At 46.5% G+C, this 15,206-nt stretch overlaps 1 protein-coding gene across 2 annotated transcripts in view; it reads right to left on the bottom strand.

Annotated features, from left to right (window-relative positions):
• Retreg1 (reticulophagy regulator 1) overlaps positions 1-15,206 on the bottom strand; it is a 135,245-nt gene that overhangs the window by 51,099 nt on the left and 68,940 nt on the right. The window contains exon 1 of one of the 2 annotated variants that reach the window (XM_028767653.1): positions 6,784-6,803. The exons of the other annotated variant lie outside the window; for it this stretch is intronic. The gene's annotated coding sequence lies outside the window, so the exon portion shown is untranslated. Of the gene's footprint in view, positions 1-6,783; positions 6,804-15,206 lie in introns of those variants that run through there. 2 annotated transcript variants of the gene reach the window in all.

Below are 15,206 nucleotides of genomic sequence, written 5' to 3'. Positions count from 1 at the left end.
ACACACACACACACACACACACACACACACACACACACACACACACACAAATATATTCGATAAAAAACATTCAAGAGATACAAAGAACCATATGTCTTCCTCATCATACTTGGATTTCCTGTGCTAGAGGGCCAGAGACAAGAGGCTCCTAGAGGCTTGCTGGCCCTGCTGTAATAGCCTCTATCAGGTTCCATGAGAGACTCTGTCTAAAAAGTAAGAGGGAAGGAAGACACATTGACCTCTGGCCTCTCAGTACACACACACACACACACACACACACACACATACATATATGTTTTGTTTTTCATTTTAACTGCTCACTTACTGACCCTTGATGACAAACCATGACAGCAGCCAGTGTGCTCTTGCTAGGTTCTGGGTCCTCTGCTGGCTACTATACAAACCCTTAGGCTGTCTTGAAGAAAGTGCACTTAGCCCATTCCAGAGCTAAGAAGAATGAAGTCAAGAGAGGCCTAGCATCCCGCCCCAGGTCACAGAACTTGTAAACAACAGAGCCAGGGCTATGTTTTCCTTCCCCAGAATCACCCACTGCTTATAGCAACGGCTACATGCTCATCATAAATGCTTATTGATGACATCAGCTGGCTAAATGAATAACTCATTTAGCGGGTGTTTATTCACTTCGAATTGCAGGACAGGCACCAGGATTAGAAGTGGTCTCTGCTGTCACCAAGTTTTAGTCTGTTGGCAAACAGAGACAGATCAACAAATAATTAAGGAACAGCACGATAGAGGCTATTACAGCTGGGAACGAACTGGGGGACATGGGACCTCACACCCAGCCCAGGAATCAGCCTTGGAGGGCTGGGGTCTGCACAAAGGCCTTCCAAGGGAGGCTTGCCCCAAGCATGTTAAATGGGCACTGGACTGAGAGTGGAGATAACACATGGAAGTCAGATACCTGACTGTACAGCATCTGATATAAACAGAGAGAGTTGGCAGAGCTGAAAGGGAACAAGGGGGACCTAGTCACCCAACAGCACACCACTGCCTTTAGGAAAGCTTCACATGCCTTACCCCTGAACTGCAAGGCTCCTTCCCCCACCCCCACCCCTGCCCCCGTGGCAATGAGGACGGGCTGACCCTCTGTCCTTTGCCTGCCCTAGTCAAGTGCCCAGACTTCTGTCATGTAAGGAATTGACTCAGGGTCTCCATGGTCTCTGAAATGGAACACATAAGAAGATACCTTCCAATAGAGACCCAATGATGCTGAATTCTAGGGGCTATCACTGCGCCTGGGGCCACTCTGAACATTGAAGTTGTGTAGACTACTGAGATTTCTTAATTTACTAAGTGCTCAAAGGTTTTTTTTTTCTGTATATTTTATCCCTCTCCTTCTCCCTCTCTCTGCCTCCCTCTGTCTGTCCCTCCCCCCCTCCCCCCCTCCCTCCCTCCCTCCCTCCCTCCCTCCTTCCCTTCTTCCTTTCTTCCCTTTAAACACTTAACCTGCACGTCTCATCCTTTTCCTCCTCATCTCCCAGGAAAAACACCCATGCTTCCACATCGAGAATGTCCAAAGGTGCGTCCCCCTGCGAGTGCGCAGGTCTAAGCCTTTCTCAACTGAAGCTCACAAATGGCAGCCCACCGTGGAAACTGGCAGAGGACCCATGGGGAGACCAAGTGCAGTTTCTCGAACCTGATTTATCTATAAGTTGAGCCAAAGTTCCTAGTAACCTATAATATGGACTTGCTCTGGCTGGTTTAAACAGAAAGTAATTGACGCCAGTGAGGTAGCTCAGAGGATAAAAGTGTCTGCCTCCAAACCTGAGTCTGTTCCCTACAACTTACCTGGTAGAAGGAGAAAGCTGAGTCCTGCACATTGTCCGACCTCCACACGCACGCCATGCATCCACACACATAAACAAACAAACAAATGTAAAACACAGTAAACAGAAAGGATTGTTTGTAGGGTCATGTGAGTCTCTAGTGGGCCACAGACTGAGTTCACAAATGTGACCCAATCACTCCAAAATAGTGCTCTTCTGGAAACCTCAGCAGCCGTATGGACTACAGCACATAAAGCCCCCACCAATGCTAGCCCCCACTCAATGCTATTTGAGAAAAGGATGTGTTAACCCCCATCCATGGTTTAATGGCTGATTCCTTTAAGCTCGCTTCTTCTGTGAAGTCCGACCCAAATGCACCTGGTGGGTTGGTCCCACCATGGCAAGCTGGCACTCCCCCTTGGTGGCAGGGAAAGTAAGTTTGACCTATCCTATCTTTTGAAAAGCCTCGAACTCCTACACAGGAAAATGCCTCCAAATACCCGAGTAGCCTTCAAGAACGACACAGCCTCTCCATACCCAACAACCAACACCACATATGCTCAGAGAATGTTCACATGAGCTAAGACTTCAGTTATGTGTCTGGTTCTGCCTGTCCACAGCCACTCTTAAGATATGAGTTACCCACTGATTTGAATGGTGTGACCGGACCTAAAGGGGAACTCCCCAAGGTTATCACACTCAAGTGCTCAGGGCTCCTCACTCGTCCGGATTCATTGCAGGGCAGGCCCAAGAAGAGCGGTGGGGAGAGACACCATGCTCTCAGCCCAGCAGACCTTATCAGGGCCAAGGCGATCATGCGGTAACGTGTGAGTCAATCCACAAGGGTAGCCCGGGTATTTCTGAACCCATATCAACATTCACACCTCAGGCCCGGCCAGCTCCCACTCTCCTGAGCTGTCAGTAGCTCTTTTCCATGTGGGACTCTGAAGCTCTCTGATTTATCTGTTTGCCGAGAGAAGTCATCAGAATTCTGCCGTGTACACCACTGCAAGCACTCCCATCAGATCTCAGCAGGAACTGTCTTTGGTAGACATTCTCTTCTTTTGTAAGCGATGGACTCTATTATAGGAGTCATGTCAACCATACATTAAGTATATCTGGAGAGTGCCTACTAACTGCTGCCACTGCAGCAAAGCCTGGAAATTTAGGGTGTGGGGAGCGGTGGCCCCGCCTCCCAGGATTGACACTAAATGAATAAAGATGCTTATAAAACGTGATGAGAAGCTGCCGTTGGAATCTGGGGTTCTAACAAATTATATTCAAACAGAAAGACTGCTGGGAATGGTGGCACACACCAGTCACTTAGAAGATAGGGACAGAAGAATTACTTTAAGTCCAAGACAGGCATGGGCTATAGAGTGGGAACTAGGCAAGGATATATGACAAGACCCTGTGAAAACAAGAGTGTGAACACGTACACTCACAACACAGAATGCCTCTCACTATGTTTCCATTATCACCATATATCATTCACTCCCGGGCTGTTGGTCAAGGTCAGCCCTTGCAAGATCATAATGCTGCACTTCATGTCTGATGCCAAGTGCAAACAACACGCTCCAGGGATGGGCGTTATGGCCTTCAAGTACACACCGTCTCAGGCTGAAACAAGAGCCGCCTTGGGCCTCGGCATACTCTCACCTCACAGGAGATACTAACCGAGAGCTGGCTGTTGGCTGAGTCCTTTTAACTCCTCTGGAGCCTGTCCCTGGAAGGAAAGTAGTGAACTCTCACCCACTCCGCTGCTGTCTCTTGAGATGGAGCAGTCAACCAGTTTTCATAGGGCACAATTTTTGCCTCCTACCACAAGTGGATGTAAAAGCCAATAAGCAGAAAGATTTCTTCTGAGAGGCACTCCCGCACCTTACTCTAAAGCCTAGCGGGAGGGATAAGAGCCCAAACTCACTCCCTACTTCTGCAAACATGAAGAATCTGTTTGCTTGAGCTGCAAACAGAGCAGCAGGCCTATTAGTCAGCATGAGGGAATCACCTCTCAAAACCATCTTACAGCCCCACTTCATCCTCCAGACCAGGAAACGCCTACACTTCAAACACAGGGACACGCAGCACGGTCCTATCTCCCTTTTCCTCTTTTGTTTTGTTGTTGTTTGTTTGCCCTTAGAGACAGGAACTTACTATATAACCTTGGTCAGCCTGGTACTCACTCAGACTCAAGACAGCTCCCTATGTCCTCAAGAGCTAGGATTAAAGATTCATGCCACCAAACTCATTTTCTGTTCCATTTCCATTACACTCTTGACACTTATTCTATGTCACATCCAATAGGAAATATTAACTATTGTGCAAAACTGTACCTGATGAAACACCACGGATCACGCTGAGGTGCTAAAAGACGGAACGTCTGTACAAGGTGTAGACGATGCCGAAGTGAATGGAAGCCTTAGAGAAGACGTGTCTCGTGAACTGATGGGGTTCAAAGTTCACCTCCTCTCTTTGTCACACGGTAGCATCCTCGAGGAAGAAGACAATGCTTTCTAACATGGATTGGTTTTCACCATCTATGGAGGCACATGGGGGCACAGAAGATAAGAGTACAAGTTTGGAGTCAGCCTGGTCTACATGGTAAGTTCTCACCAGCCAGAGATGCATAGTGTGGTGTTTGTCTAAAAATAAAAGGAAGGAAGGGAAAGAAGGAGGAAGGAAGAAAGGAAGGAAGGAAGGGAGGGCAAAAGAATGAAATAAAGAAACAAACCAACCAAAGATCTACTTGAGGGTTTTCAGAGATGAACATTGAGCGGGAAACTACCTAGAGGCCAAGGCAGCACAGCTGGACTCTTGGTTGACTTCCTATCATAACAGTCTTGAGATGGCAAGTCCTGGTGCAGGACTGTGTAGGCTGGAGAATCCTGGAACACTGCCTGGCATCTGATGAAGGTCCTGTGCTGTATCATGATGGGTCAATAGGCTAGCCTGTGCCACCTTGATTCTCTCCTCTTCTCCAGCACAGTAGGGACATCATGGACATCTCACACAACTTCATCTAATCACAACCGCTCCCTTGATGCCACTAACGTGTGAACTCGGAGATTGAGTCTGTAACACTCGAACCTTCTGGGGGACGTTTTTAACCAGAGTCGTTACTACTGGCAAGAGGCTCAGGCTAAACGGTCCAATACCAGGGCTGGGAAGACACCTCAGTGGGTAAAGAGGACTTTCAGCAAACCTAACGACCTGAGTTCAATCCCCAGGGCCCACAGGCTGGGGGAAGGACAGCAACGGCTTCACACTGTCCTCTGATGTCCACATGTGCACCGCAGCCCTCAACAAATCAATAAAAAGATCATTAAAATGTCTGAAAGGTCTAATGTCAATTGACTTCCCTTCCTCCATTTTCTCATGACCAGCTCCAAATCATCCTTACCCTGTCTGCCTCACCCACTGCTGCCACAAGAACCTATCTAACTTAGCTGGATGAGTCTAACAATTCTTCTCAGAGAGAGGCTCTCGGCCATGCATGGTAGAGACCCCTGAGTCCTTTAATCCTGCTATAACCTCTGAAATGAAATACCATTCGCTACATATTAAAGGAATCAGATTTCAAGATCTTATTCCTTGCTAAGGGGCAAGTCCTTGTCGAGAGGGAGTACTCAGTTAAAAATGCATGTGGGCCTCAGTACCGTGTGTTAGTGATTCATCTCCACCACCACCACCATATGATAGCAGAACAGTGAACTTGTCAGTGGCAAACTCACCACCTCAACTGTACAAGGTGTGAGTGGATTGTGTGTGGATTTGGTCAAGGACCCACGCTTTAGTTCCTAACAGGAAAAGGACAGTCCGAGACAGAGATAGGAAAGCAGTTAAAACAGAGTAGGAGAAGAGCTATCTGACACAGGCTAGCTGCTCTCATGCTCGGCTTACACTGCCTGGAACCACTGTCTTGTCAAAAACAGCATTCACAACGTTCAGAGCAAACACCAGAGAGAGGAAGTACACTTCGAGCAGGCACTCCTCTGCCTTTGGCTGTATTCACAGAACCACTGGGTTTTAGCAGTGACCTGAGATCAGCATGGCCCAGTCCCTCCATTTTACCACAGCCTAGAGGAGAGGAGGAAATGATGGCTGTAAGGTCGGACACTGAGATCTCACAGAACCCCAAATCAGAAGAGATTTCCAGAGCCATGGCGCAACCCTGAGTGGTGGAGAACACTGGGAAATTTAATCCTGCCACACATACCCACCTCCACTAAAGTGGAGAGCAGATGGCGCCTGGCTCCCACTGCGAGGACCCAGACGCCAACCTCACGGACAGATGAAGAGACGGACTTGGACCGTGGGAGTCTGTGATGTGAGAGATTTGGGCAGCTGCAGGATTAGTGCTCGAGTCTGCTCCTGTGTTGTCTTGGGCTTGGCATAAAGATAGCTTCGGATCAGTGGCTCTTCTCAAATCAAATGACAGTGACAACAGAGACCAAGAGCAGAGATGAGAGGAACCCAATGTGCACCTTGCAAAAGTGCTATTAACTGTGACCTATCTGTGATCTCCATCCTTGCTGAAACTCTGCGAGGCTATCTCTCCTACTGTCCTCATTTTAAAGGCAGTACTGCAAAAATCTGTAGCATCTGCACAGCCTTAACTAACATAGCCCTTCGTCTTGGCATAACAGAGACCTGCTGAGATGAATTGGGCATCACAGACACAGCCTGAGAACACAGAGAGAAGATAAGCACATTGCTTGTTAAAATAACACCAAGGATCTCCTGTAAGAATCTGACATGGTCTCATTCTACTTTCTAAGATTTTTCAGAGGTAACTCAAGTCACCTTTTCAGATATAAGGTCACACACCCTTGTAAAGAACCCCCAAAAAGCCTTAGCAACCCTATTTCCCCACAAAAACCAGAGGGTTTTATTTTTAAATGGCCTAGGAACACCGACAGAGAGAACCCAGGGAAAGGAACAAGGCTTGGCCTCATGGAACCATTAAAATGAGACTAGAGGAAATAAGTTATTTTACCTCTGCACTCACGTGCTACACTGCAAGTCAGCTGGGAGAGTCCCTGGAATTTGGTGACTAATCAGATGCTGGCCTGGGAAACACACCCCTGAATGTCATCAGACTTCAAGCATTTGCCCCGGGAATCTAGAAATAAGCTGTCATCAAAGGGACGTGTGCCCTCTGGAAACAACATCCAGAGCACATTTCGTAATCTGCAGCTGGGACTCAGAGAGCCCGGAGACAAGGGAAGGTCAAGGCCTGGCCTGGCCCAGCCCTTACTGCATGCTCAAGTGTCCACCCCACTCCCTGACCAACCCTCTCTCTGCTTGCTGTCAGGTCTTGAGCCACTCTGTTCCTTTTGGAGCAGAGCTCATGAGTGGCTGGCAAGTATAACCATCGAGTCCCGCACGTGCCTTGAATGTGTTTGGAGTATCTGTCAGACCTTAACGATCATCTTATTCAACAGCTAGTTAACGTCAGGTAATTACTGGTATTCGGCTCTCTACTTATCAGATATGACTGAAGTGAGTGACATGTTATTAAAATCACTTTTATTTTTCAAAGCAATGTAGCCTTGAATAAGAAAAGTGGGGATGACACTTGGAATGAACAGAGATGTGCTCTTCTTAAAGACAACACGTAACCAAACACTTCTCAATGTAAAGTTAGTGTATTCCTCTGTTTTCTGGTTAGGGAAAGAATATGGGTGATAATAGGTGTGTGTCTGTGTGTGTGTGTGTGTGTGTTCACGCACCACATATATAGAGGCCAGAGATTAACTTTGAGGAACCTCCTCTCCTTCCACTCCATGGGTCCCAGGGTTCAAACTCGGGTCCTCACACTTGGTGGCCCTTATATTTGGTGGCATATGTCCCTTCCTGCTGAACTACCTTGCTGGCAAAATCAGTTCTTTAGCATCTTTGTTCTCGGTGTGTTATTTTGTGTTTTGTTTACAATGCAAAGGATCAAACCCAGAGGGCCAGGTGTCTGGGCCAACCCTCCCTCACTTTTGCAACTTTTTCGATTTGGCTCTAGGAATCCAAAGGGAATTTCTTAAATCGAGCTTGCATTTACCAACTACAGAACAAAACAAGCCTGCCTGTGGGGTTTTATTTCTGATGATGACCTTGGAGCTGCTGCTAGAGAGTAAACACGTGCGGCTTCTCAGGTACCAATAGAGCTGACGGGCTTGACCTTGTCACCAAAAGCATTGGTGATGCTTGGAAAGGCACAGACAGAAGCCAGACCATACCTGCAGTGGCAGAAATGCACAGGCTTCCTGCCATCTCAGGAGTAAACAGTGGAGAAACGCTACTGTCACCCAGGAGTGACATCACAGATGCCATTCTATCACAAATTCGGGGAAGGAAGTACCTAAAAGGCTGAACTTCTCAAGTCCTTTGACTCTGTCCCTTTCAAAACTTCGTTCCCAGCCCACTGAATGATTCACTAAGAAATCCTAGTCTGGGAAAGCTACAGACCCGTTAATGAGTAACTGGGACTAGCGCTGGATCTACCTGGTGGTTGTATACAGGAGAAGGGACCAAAGTAATAAGATAGCATCCAGTCCACGCTAATGTGGCTCTGGATGTTCTCACCTCAGCTGCCGTGGAAAGAGGGGCAGGAAATCTCACGGCCCCTCACACCAGCTGCAGGCTACCTAATGTTCAGAGTACAGTGAGACACAAGACAGAAGGTAGAGCATACGGAGAAGGCATGGCTACTGACTGTGTAACCTGTCCCATGGGTCTGTATGGACCAAAGGCACTGGAGAGTAAAGCAGCTGTTCGGGGGGTTAGTCAGAAGAATCGACAAGACCAAACCTCAGAGCTGGGCAACTGTACACTACATAATGTTGAATATGTACCCACTATACCAGGAGTCCCAGGGTGAGTCCCATCTGGGGCTCTGCACAGCTGCCACAACAAAGAAAGCATAACTCACAGTCACCCCAATGTCACAGTCCAAGCTTTTGTGTCCCCCCCTTAAAGTCATATGTTGTCCAACGGCTAATATTAAGGGGTAGAGCCTTCTAGAAGTTGATTATATCATGAAGGCTTCCCCTTGTGAGTTAGATTCGTGTCCTCCTGAAAAGGCTGTCTCTCTCTCCCACTAGGAGAGAATACAGAGGGGAGGAATGAGCACACATTAGACACTGGCTCCTGCTTGCACCTTGACTTCCCCACTGCTCTATACTATGACCTTCTTTGAGTCCTATATAAGATAAACTGCCTCGATTGCATACTTGACTCTTCCCTTAGAACCACAGATTAGATAGGTGATAGATGATAGATAGATAGATAGATAGATAGATAGATAGATAGATAGACAGATAGACAATTTATCTGGTAGATAATATAGAGATAAATATACACATATATTCATGATTAAGACTAAAACTTAACCTTTACACCTTTGTTAAGTTATTTTGTCGATGGTGGTCATGGCAGTGGCAGTGGTACTTTAATAAAAAAAAACGTTTCCTTAACTCAGGGTTTGGATGTTGGAAGTTTAAGGTTGGGGGGGCCTCATTGGTTTAACTTCTGCTAAGTGCCTAACCATCAATGCTGTCATGGGCAATGAGATAGCACTGACAGACAGAATGCCAGACTGTAAGAGAGGAACCAGTCTTGCTCCTGTAGTAATCCTCTGGAGAGAGGTAAGGAAGGGATCTCATGGAAACTACCTTAAAGCCTCAAGGCAGCACTGTCCCCACTGGTCTCAGCTAGACCCACGTCAGGACCAGCCTCCAACATCTGAGCCTCTCAGAGACAAATCACACCCCAAACCACAGCAATGCCTGTGTTTGGGCCAGCAGCTGGAGGGGTTTCCAGATGTCTGAGAAAAACTTAGGCAGGAAATAGAATTATTTCATTTACTACTTGTGTACAGTAGCCAGGATGTTGAGAGCTGAGGGCTTAGGGCCCAGGGCTGAAGGCAGAAAGGTGTAGACTTCACAGAAGTAGGATTTACAGAAAATAAACTACTCACTTAAAGCTCGAAAGTTCGATATATCTCTACCTATTAAATCACCACCACAAGTAAAATAGAAAACACCTCCAACTCGGTACTCACTCCCTCACCGCAGGGTCCTTTGCTGTCTTGTCATTTGGGCCTCCAGGATAGAGGAAACAACTCAGAAAGGCCACTGCTGTTCTTTTTAAGGAAAAAGACAAACACAAAAAGTAAGAAGTGGGGGGAAGAGTCTCAGACTCAACAAAGCCTTTTTCCTCTAACCTTTGATAAAACCAAAAGTCCATGGGTTGAAAACTGGTCCTTCCCACTATAGAAATGTGACAGACCTTTAGGACATTCAGCCTGACTGAAGGAGTTTAGATCATGGGTGTTGTGCCCCTCAAGAGGACACTGGAGCCCTAGCTTCCCTTTCCTCCTCCTCTCCCTCCTGACTGGATGCCATGTGTGGCCTCCTCTGCCACAGCTTCCAGTGCTATACACAGAGCTGTCAAGCAGCTAAGGCAACAGGGCCAAGCAACCATGGACTGACATTTGTAAAAATGAGCCAAATACACTCTTCTTCCTTAGGAAGTTGTTTATGTAAGTTATTTTGTCACAGTGACAGGAAGCTAACATGAAGGACAAAGGCTGGCCTCAAGTAAACTCAACATGAGACTCAGGAGGAGCTATGTCAATGTTTGTACGTTGATGGCTAATTAATACTGTCGATTTGACACGACCGAGAATCATGCAAGTGCTAAACCTCTGGGTATGCCTGTGAGGGAGAGCCGAGACCTGTCTAGACGAGGTGGGAAGACTCATCCTAAATACCGATGGTACCATTGCATCTGCTGAGGCCATGGCTTGATTTCCCAGCTTTATAGGAAGTCTGCTCAATTTGTTTTAGCCAGAAAGGAAACAGAAGCCCAGGGAGTTGAACTGATTTGTTCTCAGGCTTACTTACATTGGCACCGCCTCAACTACCATATTTTTACATGCAAGGGGAAACTTGTGCCAAGACAAAAATTAGTTGATATATGTTCACTCACATAACATGTACACACCTAGAACACGTAGTACACACATGACACAACACATACATGGATACTCCATTGATGTGCCAATGATTGACTTGATCTTGCTTAAAATACAGCCTCACTTTTGTAACTACACAACCTTTAACCTATTAAATAAAGCATTTAACACCAAGCAAACACCTCTGGTCATAAAAAAATAAAACAAAATAAAAGTTTACCTCATCTCTCCAGCATCTGGAAGGGACCCAGGTTAAGAGTTATTTCTGCCCAGCTGAGACTCCAACATGGGCTCTGACCACATCTAACTCCGAAACACAGATGGTACCCATATCCTTGCTTCTTCATCTGGGCATGTAATGAAAACACTTGAAATGCTGCTTTAAAGAGAACACACTACTTAAAGCCATAGGCATGGAGGAGAAGACAGGTAAGAGCTGAAATTCACTTAATGAAGCTCCCCGTCCCTAACCTCTAAATGAGGCATTTGTGCTTTAGGCCCTGTCCTGAGGCTGAACTAGTCAATCCACAGGAAGCCCTCAACACAGTGCAGACAAGTGTTCACACTAACAGGGAACAGCCAGCCACTGCCACCATCATTATCCGTAACCCTTCCTTCCCTAGTGGCACCTCAACCTCACTCCAAACTTCATGTTGTTCTCCTCTGTTCCTCATAACATCTGGGTTCCATTATACTTCCTTGCACTTACTGTTGGATTCTAGAACATACTCTGGGTCCAAGTGACAGTTTCACTTCATTTCCATGACAGAAAGAGAGTGCTGTGAATTTCTGTCATCACAGAAACCTCCTCAAAGAGACAGATCAGTGAGCTCCTTGGGCCCCTCATTCTACCTCGATGAGACATTCCAGTCAGCCAGGAGAGACACTCAGCAGAACCAGGGCAGGGCCTTCGATAGTGGTGGTGAACTGAAAGTCCTTCTGCCTCCACTGGGGCCTCTGAACAAGTCTAAAGTCAACCCAGTCACATGCAAGACAGAAACGCAATTAAAACCCTGAGAGGAAACTAAGTTTCTGTGCATATCTGCCTGTCCACAGAGCTTGAAAGTTTCTATTTTTGAGACAAACACTCAATGTCTGAAAAGCATTCAGTTGCTAGTATCAGTTGCACCAAAGATCCCTTTGACTTAAAGAAGAGGCAGAGTTATTGTGACAGGAAGTGGAAAAAGGAAGAAAATAAAATGCAGAAGCCACATAAAAATAAATGGCAGGCTCCAATACTGAAGACTGCATATGTGGGTACAAAATTAATGTGCTGGCCTTTGTTCCGGCATCCCTCTGCTGTTTATCTTCTTCTTCTTTTTTTTTTTTAACTTTGCCTTAAAATTATCATTTCAATGAGCAAAACAGCATCGGTTTAAACATAACTGCACTTGGTCTCCTCGAGGCCTTAAAGAACCAATGAAGATTTCTGACAGTGACATAATCTTCTTACCTGAACCAATGAACACTTCTGAGAGTGACATAATCCTCCTAACTAGGTCAATGAAAACTTCTGACGGTGACGTAATCATCCTCCCATCTGACTTAGCAGCAGCACAGTCTCTTTATGTAGAGTATTGAGCAGGAGATTCTAGTCATCCTTCTATAGACGTATTTTCAGGGTCCCCATGAGCCCAGCAATGAATGTTACACATTCTGGTATTTCAGCACCTCTCTGACACCTGACTGGTTTACCCCAAGTTCTACCTCAGAGAAAATACAGGAACATCTTAACACTGGCACTCTACCTCATGTGCCTCAAGAGTTCAATGGAAGAGTGAACACACTACAGAGCAGACTCCTACAGGGGAGGTGACCCCAAAGTATAGGCAAGCATCCAAAAGAGTAGGTTAATTACCTGGACATGAACAAGAGGCAGAGCTAGGGCGACTGGGTTTGAGTTCCTGCGCTCTTTCTGCGCTCCTCCATGAATATAGTATCCCTCAGGCAGCCTCTGAGGCAAGGAAGATAAAGTCATGAAGTTGTCCTGGATGCAAGATAAAAACTCAGAGCAAAGCCTTCCTAAACCAGCTGAACTCCTTCGAACCCAGACATAGAAGCAAGAAAGAGATGCAGACTGTCCGCCAAAGAGACTTTGTGTGTGTCTTTAATGCAGTAACTGACTTACGGCCTTCTGCAGAAAGCAGTGCAGCACACGAGAGTCATGAGTCATGTGGTACACAGTTTCTCCTAGGTGTCCCGTGAACTGCTGTCCCCCCAAAAATTGCAAATATCTTAAGAACACCATATTGAGAACTCTTTTTGGCCAAAACCATTTAACATAAATGCAGACTATGACATGAATGTGATCCATCATGTTCGTGATTCTCAGGAAAGCTCATGTCCTCATGAAGGCTGCTGTGCTAAGAAACTGAACATTTGTTTGGTCCCCAGAGTACCAGCCAGAGGGAATGCACCTCATGATGAGCTGTCTTGGGTTGAACTCTATATAGACTCAAGTGAGACTCTGGACTTTGGATTTTGAGTTGGTGCAGGACCCATTTAAGACTTTGGAGGCATTTGGGTGGGATGAAAATATTTTAGGGAAGGACATGACCTGGAGGAGAGACTGAATTTTCTGGGTTGAATGTGTCCCCCTAGCACTTGTGCATTGGAAACAATCTCCTGGCCCTCTCGAGTGGCTGAAAGTTGGCTGTGCCCTCTGCACAGGTTAACACCACTATGAGGAGTGATGTTTATCCTTAGGAAATGTGCTGTCTCTCCCAACATCTCCCCAGCACACTTGCTGATTTTGCCATGGTCGTTACTGTCTTAAGTTACAGTAAGAAGTCCCCCCCTGGTGCTGAGCAGACGCTGAACTATGCACTGGATTTATCAGTCTACACATGTGACAAACTTTTATATCTTTTATATCTATTTTATAACTTTTATATCTATGTGATATCTTTTATATCTTTTTTATATCTTTTTTTTATATATCTTTCATGACCTAGTATTTAGGTATGGGGCAAGTACAACCATGTCACCAGACAGAAGAACTGGTAAGGTTGAGCAGACTCAAAAAACCCTGGCAAACCTCATAATTGAGAATGGTAGACATGGCCGGGCAGTGGTGGCGCATGCCTTTAATCCCAGCCCTTGGGAGGCAGAGGCAGGCGGATTTCTGAGTTCGAGGCCAGCCTGGTCTACAGAGTGAGTTCCAGGACAGCCAGGACTACACAAAGAAACCCTGTCTGGAAAAAAAAAAAAGAGAGAGAGAGAGAGAGAGAGAGAGAGAGAGAGAGAGAGAGAGAGAATGGTAGACATTTAAATTAGCTCCCAACCAGGTTCCTGTCCTGGAGCACGTGACCACGGCACCCCACTAAGAGGACCATGCCAACTGGTCACGTAGCATAGAAACCAAGGATTCTCCATGCTAATGATGTATCTAGGTAGGTCCTGAGTGTCTAGCCAATGAGCTTCCCTCCCTGGGCATCCCTTCCAGCAAAAGGTATTTAATCTCTAGTTCACCTTGAGTAAACTGTATGCATCCTCATCTGTTATGACTAAACAGTTTGCACAAGCAAGGACTGTCTCCTTCCACCGTAGAGGAAAGCTTTGTCATACAGAGTGGCACCTACGTCTCCTGCAGAAGGCCCCTTCTCAGTGCTGGCACTTACACTGAGCTAAGCCCAATCCCCCACAACCTACCGGGGCTGATTGCAGGTCACTCCCCCTCCCCCATTCCTCAGTGGTGTCTGGGTACACAGGAGGATGGGAGTCCCCTGTTCTCAACTCTTCAAAGTTCCCAGCCACTTCTGGGTGCCCAGAGTTTAAGAACCTCTGTCCCAGCCTAGGATGGGACCCCTCTCTTAGGTTGCTTATTGCCTCCCCTGGGTGTGGTGTCGGCATCTCACAAGCCTGGAACCCCAGCAGTGAGGGAAAAACATAACCTAGTGCTCCTGCATTTTGTCTCTAACCCCCGCCCCAGCAGTGACTCAGTGGTATCCCACACCCCAGCAGCAAAACACAGACCCCCGTTTGGGTTCAGGTTTTTTTTAAGAAAAAAAAAATCAAGCAGTGCTTTGAATCTCTCTGTATCCCAGTCTGGCCTCAGACTCACAGCCTTTCTATACAGTCTCCCAAGTTCTGAAATTATAGGTTTTTGAGTCAGTATGGCTGGCAGGTTTTGATCATGAATGCCTCCCAAGAGACCCAGGTATTAGTTCGATGCCAACCTATGGCATTCTGGGAAGTATAGAACATTTTGGAGAAAGGGAATAGTTGAAAGAAGTTAGGCCACAGGGGATATGTTCCTTCCTTCCTTCCTTCCTTCCTTCCTTCCTTCCTTCCTTCCTTCCTTCCTTCCTTCCTTCCTTTTTTTCTTTCTTTCTAAAGATTTATTTATTTTATATACATGAGTACACTACACTGTCACTGTCTTCTGACATAGCAGAAGAGGGCATCAGATCCCATTGCTGATGGTTGTGAGCCACCATGTGGTTGCTGGG

The sequence above is a fragment of the Grammomys surdaster genome, unplaced genomic scaffold (genome assembly GCF_004785775.1).
Source record: "Grammomys surdaster isolate TR1022 unplaced genomic scaffold, NIH_TR_1.0 174, whole genome shotgun sequence".
Taxonomy (NCBI): domain Eukaryota; kingdom Metazoa; phylum Chordata; class Mammalia; order Rodentia; family Muridae; genus Grammomys; species Grammomys surdaster.
This window is presented reverse-complemented; position numbering and strand designations above follow the sequence as displayed.